We start from the raw sequence: 20,905 nt of genomic DNA on the forward strand, positions 1-20,905 counted from the left end.
GCTGAAATATGGTATAATCTTCTTCCTCTTACAAAATTAATAAAAATTTTTTATTTTTTAAATTTTTCTGAGAAACGTTTCAATATTATAAAAATCGAAACATTTATCAGAAATCTTGAAAATAAATTTTTAATTTCGTTTGAGATATCTACTTGGAGAAGTCCTAATAAATATTTTAAGTTCTGAGAAATTCCAACAAGTAATTCTATATGAATACTTTAAGAAGTCCTGAGGAATTCGAATCATGGTGCATGTAACTTCCTACGTTATTCTTAAAGTATTCTTCTATGAATTCCTCAGGAATTACTGTTCAGAAAGGAAGACTACTTTATGAATTTTTTAAGAAGACACTGTGTTATCTGGGAAGTATCGTTCTATGTATGTTACTCATTGAACACAAAAAAAGATAGAATGATGCTTGTGTCGACTTGTGTTACTAAATGGAAAGCACCCTAAGACAGTCGTAGTCATAGACGTAGACAAAAATATCGTTAGTTTTGTCTGTTCTGGGTCTACTCAAAGCAAACCCAAGCAAACCAACGCACTCTAAGCCCGGATCTACAATAATGTAATAAGCCTTATGCCATAAGGAATTAACCAATTATATTTGATTATTCTTTTTATATTCAAATATAATTGGTCAATTTCTTATGGCATAAGGCTTACTACACCTATTATAGATCCGGCCTAATAGGTTGGCGTAGGATCTTTGAGTATATACAGGGTGTCCCAACGCACATGGGTCAATTCTCGTAAAAAGGTAAAAGGGATAGAGATGAACATAAAAGTCCAATATTGTCTTGGGTTAGGTCTGCAAATAATCGAAATATTAACGTATGGAATTCTCAAATAATCTAATTAATTTCTATCGTAATTGTGAACAGTAAATAATAAAAGCTTATCAAACATTTATAATGGATTTTTTCCGTGTTATGGCTCAAGCGGATCGAGCTCTTTCCTCGGCGCGCTCATTCGCATAATTTGAAAAATTAATACCTTGATTATTGGTGGACCTAACCTAAGACCTAACCAAAGACCTAACCCAAAACAATATTGGACTTTTATGTTTATCTCGATCCCTTTTATCTTTTTACGAGTATTGACCCATATGCGTTAGGACATTCTGTATACATGGAGGAGGAATGCCAGCACTAAAAGTGAGTTCAAGATCTGTGCGAAAGAAAAAGATATATCATGATACTTGCCCTCTCTGCGCATGCTCAAATGCATTATGGACGCTATAAGTTACAATGGCTGGCATTGTGTAGGTTTTCACACACATACAATTCGTTTATTAAGGGCCAAAGGGCCATTTTACAATAGTCGCAAGTCGCTAGTTGCTTTCTATGACAATCAATGGCTTAGTTTACATCGTGCATTTGATACGCGTATCAGGTACCATATTCGTATCAAATTCGTACTAAATATTTAGTACGCACGATGTAAACGCTGCCGGATCAATTTGGCACGAGCGTATCAAGTAGGAGTATCGTACTAAACTGATACGCGTACCAAGTGATACAAATGTCGATGTAAACGCATAAAACGCATTTTAGAAAGAATTTAGCAATTGAGCATAACCTCAGTGCTAAAATCTAAAAACCGGTGTGAAAATGTCTTAGTAGGAGACATCAACATGAATTAAATTTGTATTATATTTTTCACAGTACATGCTTAGTACATTCGATGTAAACGCGCTCGTACTAAGGCTTTGGTGCGCACCAAACTTAATACGCGTACTAAGGTTTTGACGATGTAAACTAAGCCAATGATCATCGAGCTCCATACGTAAAGCTCAATGTTCATTGGCGATCGCAAAAGGCAACTGGCGACTTGCGATTATTGGGTGCTTTCCATTTAATGACACAAGTCGACACAAGTGTCGTTCTATCTTTGTTACTCATTGAACATAAAAAAAAGATAGAACGATGCTTGTGTCGACTTGTGTTACTAAATGAAAAGCACCCATTGTAGAATGGCCCTAAATACAATACCAGGCAACAGGCAATAGGAACAGAAATAATGAAAGAGAGAAAGAGAGAAAGGATCTTCTCTCTTTCTCTCTTTCTTTATTTCCTATTCCTATTGCCTGTTGCCTGGCATTGTGTAATGGTCTTAAGACCGAAAGCAGAGAACGAGACGTAGGTGTCGTAGTCGTAGTCATAGGGTATGGCCAAAGGCAGAGAACGAGACGTAGGTGTCGCAGTCGTAGTCGTAGGATAAAGCCTCGTCTACAGAAGTCGCAAGCAGCTGTTGCGACTTGCGACAGTCAATGATTGTCGAGCTTTAACTAGAAACTAGGCGCTCATTGGCTGTCGCAAGTCGCAACTGGCTGCTTGCGACTTCTGTAGATGAGGCTTTAAGGGCCATCTACAATGGAGAGTCGTAGACCGTAGCAGTAGTCGTAGAAAATGTCTCCACTTCGTATTGCTTTACTGTTTACAGCCTACAGCAGACATTGAGCCAATTCATTGCGTGCTTACGATGAGCGTTGGGGCATTCGGGATTAGTTTTTGGTCGCCTTTCTTTGATGGCCGGCTTGTATGTTATTGCTACGTCGTTTTTATTCTAGACAGCATTGCCGTAGTTTAGTGCTGTTACGGCTAAAACACTCCATTGTAGATGGCCCTTTACCCTAAGAATACGACTACGACACCTATGTCTCGTTCTCTGCTTTTGGCCTTACCCTACAGCCTCGTCTACTAAAGTCGCAAGCAGCCAGTTGCGACTTGCGACAGTCAATGATTGTCGAGCTTTAATTAGAAACAAGGCGCTCATTGGCTGTAGCAAGTCGCAACTGACTGCTTGCGACTTCTGTAGACGAGGCTTACGACTATAACTGCGACACCTACGTCTCGTTCTCTGCCTTCGGTCTAAAGAGTGCGTTGGTCTGCTTGGGTTTGCTCCGAGTAGACCCAGACAAAACGTACAAGGCTTGATATCTGCGCTAAGGCCTAGTCTACAATGGATGTTGTAAGTCGTGTCGTAAGAAATCTAGTCAATCATAGTTGATCTTAGAGAAGAAAGAGAGAAGAAAAGCGAACATGATTGGTTAAATTTCTTACATACGACTTACGACATCCATTGTAGACCAGGCCTAACAAAACGAGAGTAAGGGCGCGGGTCCAATAGAAATAACGTTACCATAACCATAAACGTAAGAAGTTGAAAGACTAATAACCTATTAAAGAGTCTATAATGGCGATAAAGATATCCGTAAAGTCCGTATCAGACTAATGCTAAAACTCCATGTCTGCGGTTAGCTCCGGCAAACGCATACGGTGACCAATCAGCAACCAGGCGCAGGTCGGGTTCCGGCAAGTCACAGCAAGCACTTGAATTCTGATTGGTCACCGCATGCGTTTGCCGGAGCTCACCGTATACATGGAGTCTTAGCATAACGATTGAGATTGAGATTGGAACGAAATCTAACCAATCAAAGCAAGTAAATTAAGCAAAAGTTTTAAAAACTTTGTTCTGATTCGTCAAATTTCAATCGTAATTCGTAATTCGCGATTTATCTGACGTTCATGAATAGTTTGGTGAGAAAATTCGTTGATTCATCATGCGCGATTCGTCATTCGCACTGATTCGCTGGTCGAGTGGTCAGATAAATCGCAAATTATGAATTACGAATCGCGAATACGCGCATAGTGTGGCGCTAGCATTAAAGTTGATTAATTTAAACTTTAGTAGTTACAGTAACAGAAAGAGGTTAGATTTCTTTTCTAACCCAGGTAGCAAGCCTACGTCATTTTGACGTCCCAAAATGGTCATATCTGGTCATATGTCGTCAAAATGACCATTTTTTACATGACCTAAAATTGACGTCATGATGTGACGTCATTTCGTAGTCATATTTCAGTCATGATCTGACGATTATTTTTCCAGACAGCACGCATCCAAAATCGGGACATAAAGACGTCATTAAGACGTATTTTAGACACGGTCTAAAGCAGTGTCTACAATGAGATTTAAGGCGTAAGGCATAAGCATATTATAAGCATATTATATTTAACTTTAAAAGAACTTTTTTAAGAAAACATTTAGATATCTTAGAAATGATGTCAAAATGGTAACATTTATCAGAGACGTCTACTAAGAGCGGTCTTTGAGATATCTCATTGAAGAATTTCATTTAAGTTTTTTGAAAATGTTATCCTTTATTATTAAGGTTATGGAAAAAGATTTAACAATGAAATTAATAAGTAAATAAATTAATGCTATTTATTTTTAATATTTTGCAAAATTTAATTGCTTTTATAAAAAATAATATAATTGCGTCAGTTTATAACATATAGGTATATGTAGACAATAACAAGTACCCATATCGATGAGTCAAATTGGCGTAGCAGCTAGAGTACAAGGTTCGTAATCCTAAGGTCCCGGGTTCAAACCTACCAGCGGCAAGTAAGAATAAAATAAAATAATATAATTTCAATTTAATTAATTAATAAAAATTTGTCCTAAATTTAGTATGTGCTGTTGATAAAAATAATTTAAAAAAAATGTAATTTTTATTTTATTTTATTTTTCTTTAGTTGCAGTTTAAAGATATCCGATTTAAGAAATCTTTTAGATATCAGTTTCATGATATCTTTCTGTTCTCAAAAAACGACGCATTGGTTAACATTCTGACCCTTACGGAAAAAACACTTTAATTTTGAGAGTTTACACTCAAAATTGAGTGTTAATACTCGATTTTGGGAGTTTATTCCGAAATTTAAGTGTATACGCTCAAATCTTGAGTATTTACACTAAAGATTTAGTGTTTATATTCGAACATTGAGTGTGTACACCCAATGATTGAGTGTTCATACCAAAGTTTGGATTTAAATACTGAATATTTGAAAGTATACTCTTAACATATGGATATGACACTCAATAAATGAGTGTATACTTCCAACATAAAGTGTGAACACTGAAACGTTGGGGATGTACACTCAACATCTATTGGTTGAAGGTATACACTTAATATTGAGTGTGCACTCTCAAACATTGGATTAGAAAATGTTAAATAACAACAAAAGCAAGAAAAGCAAGTTCAACCGAGATTAAAATTAATCTGCATTGGTAGAAATGGACATAAAACGAATATCTAAAATAAACATTCAACTATAAAGTGTTTAGCAGGCTTTGAGTATTAATTTGAGTATTACTTTCAACTTGGATGTTTGCCATCTAATTAAGTGTTAATTTCAGTGTTATTCTTAAATTTAGGATTAACATTGGAATTAACACTCTATTAGATGGCGAACATTCAAGTTGAGAGTAATAACACTCTAATTAAAAGTAAATTAAAGAGCGAACACTCAAGTTGAGTGTTTACACTGAATTGAGTGTTTACCCCTTACCCCAAATTATACTCAACTTGAGTATTTTTTTAAGTGTTATTTTCAGTGTTTTCTTCGTATGGGTGACATTATATGTTACCTTTTAAAAGTCTCTTTATGTTATTATTTTCAGAAACAGGATATCTTTTAGAGATCTTTTTGACAATATATTGTTCACGTCATTCCATGACGTCAAAATACGGTACATTTCATGACGTCAGGAATTTGTGACATTCGACCGTCATTTTAACGTCATAAGGGCGTCATTTCGTGACGTCAAGAATAGTCAGTAAATGACCATTTTGGGACGTCAAAATGACGTGAGTTTGCTACCTGGGGCTCGATTCTTGAATTCATTCGCAAGAAAACGTATGCGCAAATACCCGCTCTAACAGAAAAGTTGCAAGTTTATTGGTTGAAAGCCATACGATAGCCAATAAATTTTCAACTTTTCTGTAAGAATAGAATTTGCGAATACGTTTCTCTTGCGAATGAATTCAAGAATAGGGGCCCTGGGAATGGACCACACAGATCACTGTTTAATAGAATTAGTGAAAAAATCGTACACATCTGTACGATAAAAGTCTTGATTATAAGAATAAAATGAAAGTGCAAAATTCATGGCACATTGGCTACGGTCCACTTGACGCTACAAAAGTTTCGAAGCATTCTTTGATTGGTCAATCTGTAAAAATCTTTGTTTCGATTGGTCAATCAAACTCTTCGAAGCATTTGTAGCGTCAAGTGGACCACAGCCAGTGGGTCTGTTCGCGTCACATGCTCCGACATGCTCCTATTCACCCCAACGCACTTCAATACGTTGATTCCGATGACGCCAACCTATTAGAATGCGTTGGAGTGAGTAGGATCATGTCGGGGCATGGCGACGCGAACAAACCAAGTATTGCAAAATTATTAAGTTACTAGACACCACAAACGCTGTCACTTATTTTTCATAAACTGAAGGAGTATGAAAATGGCCTTTTTCTTTTCGCTACAAATAACATTGGCCGAACTTATTACTTTCTTTTTGAAATCTTTTTCTTTTTTTTATGTAATAGCAGCGCTTATTAATTACGACAGATTTTCAGTGACTTATAATGTATTAACGATAGAAGAAATTCGAAGTTCTCTATCATATACAAGAGAAAATTCTTTCTAGTTAACCATAGTAACGATACTTGACATAACATTGATCTCTAATTACCTATAATTACCGTAGAAGTTGCATCGAATAATTTATCCTGAAGTCGTCAGATCAAACGTGAATATTTTTCCATCGTGTTATTTTACAAAGAGTGCATATTAGGGATAGTATTTCGTGCATTTCGTAATTTTCTAATAAGATGGTTACGAAAGGATAATGTATAAAGAATCAATCGTGATAAATCTTCGTTAATTTAATATTCCATAAAAAACGATGAGAGAATTTGATGCGGCAAATATTATATTATTTGCAGGTTCCATACGTTTCCATCGCTTTCTCTCTTTCGACTTTCTTACTTACAAAAGTTTATTAAGATTTAAATTTGTCCTATTTTTATTAATAATTTATAATCTCGTCATGTAATCGCGAGTGTGCGTAGCAGCCATCGACGCGAGCTTAGGCGCGGTGCGGCGAGACGTGGGAACGGCGACGACGCCACGCTTCTCCTTCTTTCCCCCGCCGCCGCCGGCAGCCAATGCTTGAAACAGTAGGCCGTGCTATGGCTCGAGCGGCTCGAGCCCTTCCTTCGGCGCGTAAGGCGCGCTCTCATTCGCATAATTAAAAAAATTTATATCTCGATTATTAGCAGACCAAACCCACAACAATGATATATTGAACTTTTATGTTCATCTCGATCCCATCTACCTTTTTATGAACAGTGACCAGTATGCTCTGGGACTCCCTGTATAGAAATTTTCCGAGGATTATTTTGAAGCTCGCAGGGAACTCTTAAAACAATTTCTGAAATCCTTGCAAGCTTAGATGAAGCTTTCAGGAAGCTTGTATAAAAGCTTCCCGGGAATTACTTTGAAGCTCGCAGGGAGCTTTTAAAACATGATTTATAAACTCCCTGCGAGCTCAAATGAAGCTCTCAAGGAGCTCTCAAAAGCGGATATAGCAGCTCCGTGCGAATTTTTTGGAAGCTTAAATGGAGCTTATGAAAAATTTTGTGAGCTCCTCGGGAGCTCCCCGGGAATTCCCCGTGCTGTATGGGTTAAATGTACATTTAATATTTTAAGAATACACTTAAAATGTTACTTAATATTTAATAATATAATACGCTTATAGAGTAATAAATACTTAAGTTTTTATACTTTGAGAAACACAAAAGTTAAAATCGATGTATTAATACCCAGATAGCACATAGGTGAATACAAGTTCATAGAGAATTCATTTCAAGAATACATACAGATTTAGAAAAATGAATGTCTGAAGAATTCGTAAAGAATTAGCCATAATCAGTTCGTCTTGAAGTATTCCTTAAAAGTTCATTATAATGAATACTTCGCGATTCAAATTTTGAATACTCTGAGAATTCAATTGATGAATTACAATTCACGCATGTGCGAGAGTGCGAGTGCCGTGCCGCGACCCGCGACTTAGATTCATGATCCATCCGTCTCTCTCGTCCTCGTGCCATGGTGATCGTGCCTCATGCCGCTTGTGCGTATATTTCATAGCAATATTAATTATCTAGCAAGTAAATGCGTAAGATTTGTGCAGGATTATTTTGTATCTACGTTTTATTGAATGTGGTTGAAGCATATTTTTAATAATATATATACATTTCTACAAATTGCTACTATATTATTAACCTCAAAATAATTGCATGCACATTATGATTCTTTATTCTAATTATTAATTATTACATTAAACCATCATAGAGATATATCTCTATGCATTAAACACGTCAGAACATAATTAACATTAATTCCATAAAACTTTTTGTTAATAACCTTTTAATAAATATTGACCGACGGCTATAACCTTTTGAATGTTATAAAATACTCATGGACATAAAATCTTAATTAGTATTATATTATATAAAAGTCACTCGTAGTGGCTTTGTTTAAATAATAATATATGCAATTATGACTTATTGAATTTCACATTCCTTAATGTTGAAATAAGTAATAAAGTAATTTGTAATTAACTATTATTATTAAAAATCTCAAATTTTCTTTTATATTATTCTGTATATCTGTACATTTGTATATTTGTTCTGTGATCAATATAAAAGTATAAGGATGGTGTAAAATTAACAATTGGCTACAAATGTTTTATGTCGTTCATGTTGATGATTGGTTTCAAACGATCCCAGATAACTGGGTAAATAAAATTAATAAAACTATCCATTGGCTTACTGAAAAGAATGCCATGCTTACAATGTGGATAAAAAAAAAGGTACCATACAAATCGGATTGGAAGATACACAATTACGTTTGTTTGTTTGGACCATTCGGTGAGTAAGAATCTAAAAGTTTTACAAATCAAAGTCTTGTAATATCTGCATTCTTCTATGGTTTTTTATAAATTCATTATTTTTATAATTTTTTGCAGAAAGCTATCAAGATTCCAAAAATTTCGAGCAGCAATGTACAGGATACTCTTCTCAGGACGAAATATTCTAGGAACAATACACAAGTCATAATAAGTCGTCGCTGCCCCAAAAACGAAAGCGAAAAAAAATCCAAAATACGACGAAACTAGTAGTTGCAATAGTATTGAGGAATCTTCAGAATCCGAAGGTAATGTTATGCATGTGGAATATGTATATGTATATGTATCGAGGCTAGTTTTTCAATTGTCAAAAAACGTTTCAATTGCACGAATGAGATTATAAAAATTAATAATATTAATGTAAAGTATAAATTAATATCTAATAATTGATGCGTTAGTACACGCGCAATTATTTAACATTAGTCTTAAACTTTAAGACTTTTGTAAAATTCCATTTTTGTATTTTGTAACCCTTAAATGTCTGTACTAGTTGTTATTTTAATATTGATTGAATATTTTTATCAAGTTGAGGTCAAATATTAATTAAATTGGGTACAATTGTTTTCTTTCTCAATTTGTTGTAAGAATTTCTATGTTGTCATTTTATTATTTTATATAATTCCATATCAATATTTTGAATTATATAATAATAGATTTAATGATATTATCCATAAGGCCGGATCTACAATAGGTGTGTAGTAAGCCTTATGCCATAAGAAATTGACCAATTATAATCGAATATGAGAAGAATAATCGAATATAATTGGTTAATTCCTTATGGCATAAGGCTTACTACACTATTGTAGATCCGGGCTAACAGCACACAAAGTTTATTAAATAAATTAACTGAATGTCCAATTGTCCACAGACTTTTCTTGACATCCAGTAAATATTATGTACTATTAGGAATTATTGAAATATCATATTTTTTATATCACAATGATTTTCATGTGTGCTTAATTCACAGATAATAATCCACCAAAGACTAATAAACACACTAACATATCGAAAGACATCGGTATCTTGCACTAAGTCCAAATTAGATACATTGCCATTGACATCGCATTTTGTATATATTGGTAAGAAGAACATGACTTTCGATTCATTCCATTATCCCAATAAAGGTATACATCCCTGCATAAAATGTCGGATTAAAAAGATTTAAAAAGTATTGACATTTTGAATACTTCTTAATTCTGCTTTCTGATGCAAAAAAAGGGATTGAAAAGTATTAGTTCGCATTAAACTTTAAGTCTCGTCTACAATAGACGCAAGGACTGTATCGCACGTTGTATGAGAATGTCGCAGGCTGTCACAGTCACAAGAGCCTTTGTCGCACAAAGTTGAGTCAACTTCAACTTTTTTGCGACTGCGAAAGCTGCGACAAATATGTCGTATGAAATCAGCCAATATATAAATAGCACAGCACGTTGGCGCTAGAAGTGCTTTGACAATTTGCGTGTGTTGATACGTAAATTATATTATTGTAGACATTCGTCTAGCGACACTTGCGACAAATTTTCCTGCGACACTATTACTACGACGCAGTTCTTGCATCTAGGTTTAAGGCCTGGTCTACAATAGATGTCGTGTCGTAAGAAATCTAGCCAATCATAGTTAATCTTTGAGAAGAAAAGTGAACAATTGGTTAAATTTCTTACGATACGACTTACGACATCCATTGTAGACCAGGCCTTACTGCACTGAATGCGAGACGGCAGTGGTAACAAATGTTAATAAATTTTAACTTTTATAACAATTGAGGAATTGTTTTTTCTTTTTAATTATTAATTAAATTATTAATTAAAATTATTAATTAAAGAAAAACATTTGTTCACTAAATTCTATTGTCGAACAGTCAGATATATTTTATTTCGTTCTTGAAAAGTATTTGAATCGACTGTGATTGTTCAATTTCTTAAATCTTACATCTTAAGGGGATACTAAACTGCTCTGTTTTATCATTAATTTTCGGACACCGAAATCTTTTTATTGATTGCATGGAATTGAAAATCCTTCTCCAAAATTAAAGTACAGATAATAACGCGGTGCGCTGCAATCGATTTCATACAAAAAACGAAAGAAAGTTAGAAAATTATAGTTTTGTTATCGACTTCTGTAGTCGACTCGTGAAAACATTGGCTGCGTATAAAAGTTTTAGACTTTGTACGTATAAAATAAGCATGGGGCGCACTTGGCATTTCAGCAAAGAACAATAGTGTGCTTTTAGAATGAGCCTAGAAACCTTAGAAAAAAAGTTTTCGGTGTTTAAGAGGATCCTATCTGTTTTATCGTCAGAATTGTACAATTTGTTCCAATGTACAACTTTTTATTGCATTTACAGAATTAAAAATTCCCCACAATTAATTCTGGAAAAGGATTTCTAAATCTATAAAAAAAATACATACAAAATTTTGTTAATAACGTGCCCAAATGACTCTACATTATCGACCTCGATCAAGTTTGACGAGCAGTTTAGCATCCCCTTAAGATCTCATTGTAGACACTGCCGTTCTATCATTTATTTAAATTTTTGTGCAGATGCCAATTTGTTCGAAAGAGAAACAGAATTGTCTCAATCAATATTAATTCCACTTTAAGGTGAGACAATTGTTATATTGTAATTCAAAAATAAACATATTATTACTATACTGCAAGATATTCTCGACTTTTAAAACAATAGTCAATTTTAATAATTATATTCCCTTTCTAATTTGCATTAAAACATAACCCACATAGAAATGAAACCTCCAGTAGACGTCTAATGGACGTCTGCCATGGAAGTTTAAACTTTCAGTGGACGTCCATTAGACGTCCAATATAGAGCCATTAGAAATCCACAGTTCCGCACTGTGGACGTCTATTAGACCTTCAGAGGTCGTCAAAGAGGTCTATTAGACGTTGTGTGGATCATTAACAGAGGCTTCACGGAGCCTCGATGGATGACTTACGGACGTTTCGTGGATCATTAATAGAGGCTTCACGGAGCCTCGATGGATGATTGACAAAATAAAAATTTAAAATAAAAATTTTATTTCTTTTAAATTATTTTTATCAACAGTACATACTAAATTTAGGACAAATTTTTATTAATTAATTAAATTTAAATTATATTATTTTATTTTATTCTTACTTGCCTCTGGTTTTGAACCCGGGACCTTAGGATTACAAACCTTGTACTCTATCTGCTATGCCAATTTGACTCATCGATATGGGTACTTGTTATTGTCTACATATACATATATGTTATAAACTGACGCAATTATATTATTTTTTATAAAAGCAATTAAATTTTGCGAAACATATTAAAAATAAATAGCATTAATTTATTTACTTATTAATTTCATTGTTAAATTTATCTTTTTCCATAACCTTAATAATTTGATGGAAATTGCGATCTATTTTGTATAGTATTTAATACTTTGAAGCGTTCAAATGGTTAATTAGATAATTTTAACCATATAGATCATATATTTTAAGAAAAATTAAATAGTTTATTATTCTGTTTTTGTATTCAGTACATGATAAATTTAGATTTTGTGCATTTTTTGGTGCGTAGTAATTGTAGACAAACCGTTATTTTTTAAAACATTATCTTTATGATAATTTTTTTAAATATCAAATAGATCTCTCATTCAGGATGCTATAGTGTTGTCTGATTTCTGAGTCAACTACGACGCGCATGGACGGCTCAAAAATCGGACAGCATTGTGATATCTTTTATGAGATATTAAGCTGATATCATTTAGCTGTGATATTATAAGGATAACATTTTCAAGAAACTTAAATGAAACTCTTCCATGAGATATCTCAAAGACCTATCTTAGTAGACGTCTCTGATAAATGTTACCATTTGGACATTATTTTCAAGATATCTAAATGTTTTCTTTAAAAAGTCTTCTTAAAGTTTTTATTCTGGCAAGCGTGTTGTCTGGGTAACTTCTACCATGAAAATAAATGTTCCATAAAGCTATGGAAGTTTAATGGATCCTTAATGGACGTCTGTCTAACTTCCATCATGGAAATAATGTTCCATGATGGAAGTTAGACTATGGAAGAAAACATCCAATGGAGCTATGGATGTTTAATGGATCCCTAATGGATGTTTATCTAACTTCCACCATGGAGGTAAACCTCCAATAAAGCCATGGACGTTTACTGGATCTTTAATGGACGTCTGTCTAACTTCCGCCATGGAGGTAAACCTTCAATGAAGCCATGGAAGTTTACTGGATCCCTAATGGACGTCTACCTAACTTCCACCATGGAGGTAAACCTCCAATGGAGCTAAGGAAGTTTACTAGACCTCTAATGGACGTCCATCTGACTTCCACCATGGACATAGACGTCCCATGGATCTATGGAAGTTTAATGGACGTCCATTGGACATCCACTGGATGCCAATTTCTATGTGGGAAGTTTCCAGAAATGTCAACTTTCATTCTAAATTTTTAGTGTTTTAACGCAATTGTTTAAGATGTTAAATATACAATTTATTGAAGTTTGTGTCTTAACACGATATTAATAAAATATTTGTCTGATTTACACTATAACAATCTGAAGAGCTTATTATCTCTATTGATAAAAAGTAACACTAGTAACAGTGTAAGAAGAATTTTATATTTTTCTAATTTCAGACGACTTTATAGATGAAAGAAATGTTGCATCATTTGACATGGATGATGAAAATAATATAAACGGTGCTAGGGAGTATGTAAGACGAATAATAAAGAGGCTAATGACAGATAATTTAGCCCTGAAATATTCCTGGAGCGGACAAAAAAACACCATTTGATTCAAAGATTTTCTTACTTCAAAACTTATTCTGGGTAAGTCGTAAAAAAGTATAGCATTCATAGTTTTAATATTTAATTAATATATTTTGTTGCCAATTCTGTGTACATATATATGTAACATCTTCCAAAATAAGAAATAATAATTTCTAAATTTATTACTTCTTCAACGCTTCTTCACGCATATTTATCTCCCAAAACAGTTTATTCTACGTAAAGTTATATTTGATCCGTTTACAGAATCTGTGGCGTCTGTGCATACATCAGCAAATCTTAAAACGATGGAAGATGCAATACAATCGTGGTTAAACCATGCATCGGATCGAAAAAAGAAAGCAGAGAAAAAAGAGGATCAACGTGAGTTACTAATTAAAATTTTAATTTCTTGATTTCGAATATTGCTGCAATGAAGTCGCAATAAATCGTACATTTGAAGAAATTAAAATAAATGAATATATACTGAAGAATAAAGAGAAAATCCATTTTATTGTATGTATATGTGTGTACATCCCAATGAGAAATGATAATGAATTCGACATCGATTCGACGTCAAATTGATCGGTCATCATTTCTCGATGGAATGTATGTGTGACATTTTATTTGTAATTTTTACAGATGCACGACTTGTAATAAGAATGTAAACAATTAATAAGCCATCTGCAACTGTATTAGAAACTGTGATTTATTAATTAAACTGTTATTTATTAAAATTTAAATAAAGTATTAAAATATATGTATGTATATAAGTACATAAAGAATAAAACGTTTAATAAAATTTGATACATTGTCTGCAATTTATTTAATAATTTTTACTTTCTCTCGGATCTATTTTACCTGTCAAATAGATTTTTTTAGAAATGTGCATGTAAAAAGAATGTATTTGCATAAAGTCCATTTTTTAAGGAAAATTAAGTAAGTTAAAGTAATAATCTTTTATTTATTTTGCCTATACACAATTCAATTTTAATGAATAAAATTAAATGTATTTTAATTATTTTATTTGTATATAAGAGTATTATTTACTGAACATCAACTAACTAAATAAAATAATCAGAAAATACACCAACTAACAATAACATTACGTCTATATTATAATTTACCACTCAACAGTATTATTATTGTATACATGTATATATAGCATGTATTTTGTTGAGTGAGAAATTATAATATTAGTGTAATGATATTGTTAGTTAGTGTATTTTATGATTATTTTGTGGTTATTTTGCAATTCTTTATCTATTATAAACATTATTCCCTTTGAATTCATAAAGTATACACCTGCTGAATACCGTATGAATACTTAAAGAAGTTTTCAAGAATTCTAAGTTGAATACTGTATGAATACTTGAAGAAGATCTCAAGAATTCGAACTTTGGTGCATGTAACTTCCTCAATCATTCTTATAGTATTCTTCTATGAATTCCTAAAGAATTACAATTCAGGAAAGGAGAAAACTTGAAGAATACTTTAAAAATTCACTGTGCTATCTGGGATAATACGGATAACGATTCGTTACGTTAAGATTACGGACTCTCATTGTAAACAATAGGAGGTGATTTTGATTATGGCCCTCACACACGAATTGACATAACCATAATATAAGGTTTCAGGTCTGTTCGCGTCACATGCTCCGACATGCTCCTATTCACCCCAACGCACTCCAATACGTTGATTCCGATGACGCCAATCTATTAGAATGCGTTGGAGTGAGTAGGAGCATGTCGGGGCCTGGCGACGCGAACAAACCATTTGACGCGTCGGATTGGGCGAACGTAACCGTAACCTGTCGTAACCGGCTGAATCAAGTACGTGATTGGTCGAAATCTTACTGTTATGATTAAGTCAATTCGTGTGTGCAGGCCCTTACGGAAGGCCCCACAGTTATGGTTACGGTTTACGAAGGCCCCACAGTTATGGTTACGGTTTAAAGTTACGGATCTCCATTGGACCTGCGCCTTAAGGCCGGATCTACAATAGGTTGTGACGTCGTCTTAAAATTTTCTTTTTTTTTCCCCTTTTCTTTAAAATCTCAGCTATATTCCTCTGTTTCAGGACTAAAGGAGTCAGATTCTCACAAGGACGTCACTTCTCCTCTATATAAACTATTTTACTAACAGAACTAATCTTCTTTATAAGTAACGCACGTTAATGTCTTCTATCTATAAAAGAACAAACCTAAGAAATACGATCAAACTCGGATGACCACGTTCAGAAGGCCAAAATAATAAATCCCTAAATACTATAATTTTGGACCTAATTCAAATTATTAAATATTATTGGATCTCGCTCTTATAATAACAAAAGAAGGGACTCCTCCGTCAAAGAGAATCCATTGGAACTTATTATTTCGGAACCTTGAATCTATACAGATTCTCACAAGAACCACTCCCTTGATGACTCATCCTAAACCTCCCGACAAACGACTAATCCTCCTTCTCCATTACCTTTCCAAATCTTTATGACCCAATAATAAATCTGCAATCTAAGACGATATTCCAATATGACGAAAAGTATAATAGTTATACTTTTGACATATCGAGACCAAGCACTCATGGCAATCTCGAACGACTTTGAAATACGCTAAAGTCATTATAAAATGACCTGAAAATATACAAAGTCGCTAGCACGCTGAGGGTCTGTTGTAAGGAACTGCATACGTCGTTATGTAGATATTATACGACCTCGAACTTAAAAATACGAATTCAGAAGCTCAAAAATCCTTCTGGGAAGAAAGCGCTCAGAAGAGTAGATTGCAGCCCAAACTCAAGACCGCGATATCTCAAAATTCTCGAGACAATACATTCTCCTTTCATACCATGTTCTACTCTTGACGATACCCCCACCAATTCCTATTCCTTAAAACGTCTCATTAACGAAGACAACAAATTGCAAATACAAATTTATAGATTATAGATATCATTGTAATTTTGTTACGAACATTGATTATTGTATTAGCATAATTATCAACATGATTCTGATGATGAATAAGCCTAATGAAATATAAAAGGTCATTCCAGATTAATCCATGGTTATTAACATACTATTATTAATTACACAAAAAGGAACATTGTCCTCGGAAAGAATCTTGAAATAAGAATATTCAAAAATTAAAGATCATAACTCTTATAATAAAATTACTAAAATCATATTTCGAGACTACTGCAATAACAAAACTATAATCATCCGCAGAATTCAAGATTTCCAAGGAAATTAAGCATCGTTGCATGTGCAAATAATAATATGATTATAAGAATTGATCTACATTCACCTTTTGTGTACTGTTAATGAATAGCACTACTAATCATTACTAACAAATATTAAATAATACTATTGTTAATCATTATTACAACCTTATATTATCATTCCTATTATCAATACGTTACCAATTTTTATGAACACTATATTACTTATTATATTATCAATTCTTATATATTGTCAACTTTATATATTACCAATTGTTATACAGTATCGATGATATTATGTCATTTTATATTATTCTTATCAACTCGCTTATAATATGCATGCCCAATGTAATACAACTACCAGTAACACGTACTCTAGAGAACTACCTTATAAACTGATAAGGAAGGAATGAAACTCAGTCGCGCTCGCACATGAATGTGTACATATAAATATATGTATATCAGCATACTGAAAATTAACAAATTATTAAATAAACCATTTGAAAATTTCAATTTCCTAAAAAGAATTTATAAACAAATAGGAAATCGCCAGAAATTATAACGTAATATCTCGATAAATTAATAACTTTGACTGCAAGTAGAATCGTAGCATTAGAAGCCGATGTTGTGAAGGCCTTGCCGAGAGTCACGTCTCGGGAGATGCGACATATGATATATGCTGGCACACTGGCACATATATATATGTATACACATTCCAATCTCCGATCACCTGAAAATTAAATTTAAGACTTTTGCTTTACGCAAAAGAATATTGTTCTATAATTAAGAAAATATTTACATATTTTGTTTAATAACTTCCTTCAAACAAGAATATATATATATTTTTTTTTCTCTTTTTTTTTTCTTTTTTTCTTACTACTTCTTTTATTTGTAACATATATTTGGACAAACATTAGAAATTTTGGCTTTATAAAACCAAATATATTATTTCAGAATTATTATGAAACTTTGTTGGGGAGAAACCGACCCCAGATAATAAGCAAACCAGATATCAGGTGAAGTAAATATTCTTGTTTGAAATATCTCTATCATCTCAAGTAAATTAAGGATATGTAAGCGCAAAGCTTGTAGTAAGATTTAGAATTGCGGATAAACAAGTAATAGTCACCAATACATAGACTTATAAACACTGAATATTTACAACAACAAATTAAACTAATCGACAAACAATAATTTAAAATCTTTTGTAAACAGGTTAACCAATCGACCACTGCACATATTCGCTCATGCTCTAATACGATCAATCGTTTCGTTTCACTTTATTGCTATTCTTATTTTATCCTTATCGATAACTAGTAAACAATAATAATTATTCTTAAATTCTTAAATAATTCTATGCCATTGCGCCATTCCACCAATAACTATGATTTATTCAAGAAAACGGAATAATCGAAATTGATTAACTCGATTGATTAACTTGCGGCCGACCTACACCGTGAGTAGCGTATCTACCACATGTATGTTTATTCACACCGATAATCACGCTCACTGATGTATCCTTGCGGCGCGTAAGACGATAACTCGCTGGAGCTACCCGAGCATCTTGGGTGCCAATTGTTAACTGAATTAGAACCACCCCTATACAAAATCTAAAATGTAATTCACATAAAATATATAACCGTAAATTAATCGATAGATTAATAACTAAATTTAATAATAAATTTAGATTATGCATCCCTAAAATTAAGATTTTTTACCGTTTAAATTACAAAATACATGTAAATTTTCGATCGACTTAGATCGCGAATCCTGTTGGATCGCCATCAGGGACGACCTATTTTTACACCATACGACGAGGTCAGTTGTCACGTACACTTCAAAGAAAAGCCGCATTATGCATCCGACTAGCTAAGATAGTCATGGAGGTGTAAGGGAGGCTCGATCTATGTGCATCTAAGGGTATATAAACCCTGCAATTAAGACCGACACGCTTTTATGCCGTTTTGATTCGTGCGTGTACTTCGTGTGCATAGTCGTGTCTTGCAGAACAGAGTCTTAAAGCGAACCTGAAAGAACAACTTCGATCTTGAACCACCCCTGTTCCTCACTGCTATCTTGGTAAGTCCGTTAACACCGAATTATTGTACTACACCTCTCTTCTGCTTTTGTTCATGTAGCCTTATTATAATACCCTGTAACCCTATTTTATACATATAAAAGTATAATTATTGATACAATAAATAAATCTTGAAACTATAATTAATGATAATTATTTATCGTTCTGAGAAGCCTACGTAATGTCCTTAAACTGTATACTAAGCGACGCGCAGAGTCAAACTATAAAGTAGTCCTTTTGAGTTACCATCATAATTCCGCGTGTTTGCAACTCAGCCAGGTTTTTCCATCGAACCCTCTTTCATTAGGCCAATAGATCTCTCCCTTTCTCTGTCTCTCTTTCCCTCTCCCTTTTTCTAAAGCTCACTATCGACATTCTTGCATTTAAATCCTTAATTTTTAAGAATTATCTTTAAGATTTCATATTCTATCTCTGGTGCGATAGTGGGTGAGCAAGCGCTCATCTGCCGACGGCGAGGCTCAGCCGCGCCCGAATATCGCCGCTTCCTTTCTCGTTTTAAGAATTATTTTAAGATTTCATATTCTATCTCTGGTGCGATAGTAGTAGGAATACAAGACCGGTTCTAACTCGGGAGCTCTGAGGGGGGTGCGGGTGTGCGGGGGGAGTTTGTGGGCGCGGGGGGTGTTACGGCGGGGAGGGGGTGACGTCACCCGGGGCTCCGGGAAAAACCGCTTATCAGAAGTAAACTGATATCCCGCTTATTAGACGTAAACTATTTTGCGGTGCCTTTGAAAAAACTTGATATGTTTTTGAAAACTTGATATGTTTTTATTAGGGGGGTATTGATATAAAAAATGCTACTTTTTTACCCCCTCCCTGTTTTGGGTGTTAGAGGGGGGGGGCAACGTTGCATTAAACATGTTGCAACATGTTTCGCGATAACGTGATTGGCTCTCGATGATCACGTGATTTAAACGTTGGCAACGCTGTAATTTTATAAACGTCGGCAACGCTGTAATTTTATTGGGTGTAATAAGTGCTCCAGTTGAGACAAAGGATTAAAAAATTTGTGGAGGGGTGTACAATATAAGAAGAGTTCTGACAATGGTACCGCATCACTCGCGTGTTACAAGACGGACAGCAAAACTTCTCGTTTGCTCCTCAGTCGGTGGAAGACAGACTTCAAAAGCTTCCCGAAACGTACAGCATGAACTATTACGTTCCGATCCAACAGAACGAGGCGAATGATAAACCATAAGTATTTTTTATAATTTTTAAAATTTTCTTCGTATTAATATCTTATATTTTTCTATAGCGAGCTATATTTTTTTTTACAGAGCATTATCGCAGCCGCGTTATACTCCACGCATCTTGGGTAGGAGATACGCCTTGACCGCCACGGCATACAAATACTTGGATATTGCAATCGGCGTGGGACCTATATCTTATGTGGAAATACTGCTTGGTGACAACAGGGGCAATCAAATAATTTTGCCATACGCAACATGGAAAACGTTTATAGATCGACGGGTGGATATTGAACGATTTGTGCGGTCAGCTTATTTTGACTGCACAACGATTTGTGCAGTATCTTCAAGATTTGCAGTTTGTGATCCGATTATAAAACTTGTAAAAATGCGCGATGAAAATATTATAAAGTTGGTGTTGCATGATAATTGCATGTACATGAAGCCGTCAACCTTACTGTTCCTATATAAACTTGAAGATTGTGTTGATTATGTATGTCATCAATTAGATCAACATACGTACAGCGTGAGCGATAAATATAAGAAGTTTATTACTATTTTGCGTCAAAATCATATTACTAATAAAAGCGACGCTGCAAAGTTATTACGCGAAAAATATGATAAAACATGTCTCGTAGAGTGTGAGCTAATTGCTTACGCTTTCGATAATATTGTATATGATGCTTTATATGACAAGTAAAAAATGTGTAAAGAAAACCAATCTTGTAAACTGTAAGCTAATTACGTTGTGAATCATATTGTACGTTATGCTTTATATAACAAAATAAATGTATAAAAATGATATTGTTCGAATTATTTTTTTCC

General features: G+C 33.9%; 2 long non-coding RNA genes across 4 annotated transcripts; both read left to right on the forward strand.

The window, feature by feature from the left end:
• Window positions 1-7,878: 7,878 nt before the first annotated feature.
• Window positions 7,879-14,383, forward strand: LOC118646228. Of its 3 annotated transcripts, XR_004963758.1 has the most exons (8): window positions 7,879-7,983; window positions 8,642-8,782; window positions 8,881-9,068; window positions 9,788-9,899; window positions 11,362-11,421; window positions 13,458-13,649; window positions 13,854-13,970; window positions 14,229-14,383. It is a non-coding gene; the product is annotated as an uncharacterized LOC118646228 (long non-coding RNA). The 3 variants fall into 3 exon arrangements; XR_004963757.1 differs by having other exon boundaries at window positions 7,904-8,782; XR_004963759.1 differs by lacking the exon at window positions 11,362-11,421 and having other exon boundaries at window positions 7,911-8,782.
• Window positions 9,906-10,897, forward strand: LOC118646229. The gene is made up of 2 exons (XR_004963760.1): window positions 9,906-10,381; window positions 10,513-10,897. It is a non-coding gene; the product is annotated as an uncharacterized LOC118646229 (long non-coding RNA).
• Window positions 14,384-20,905: the final 6,522 nt, after the last annotated feature.

The sequence above is a fragment of the Monomorium pharaonis genome, chromosome 6 (genome assembly GCF_013373865.1).
Source record: "Monomorium pharaonis isolate MP-MQ-018 chromosome 6, ASM1337386v2, whole genome shotgun sequence".
Classification (NCBI taxonomy): domain Eukaryota; kingdom Metazoa; phylum Arthropoda; class Insecta; order Hymenoptera; family Formicidae; genus Monomorium; species Monomorium pharaonis.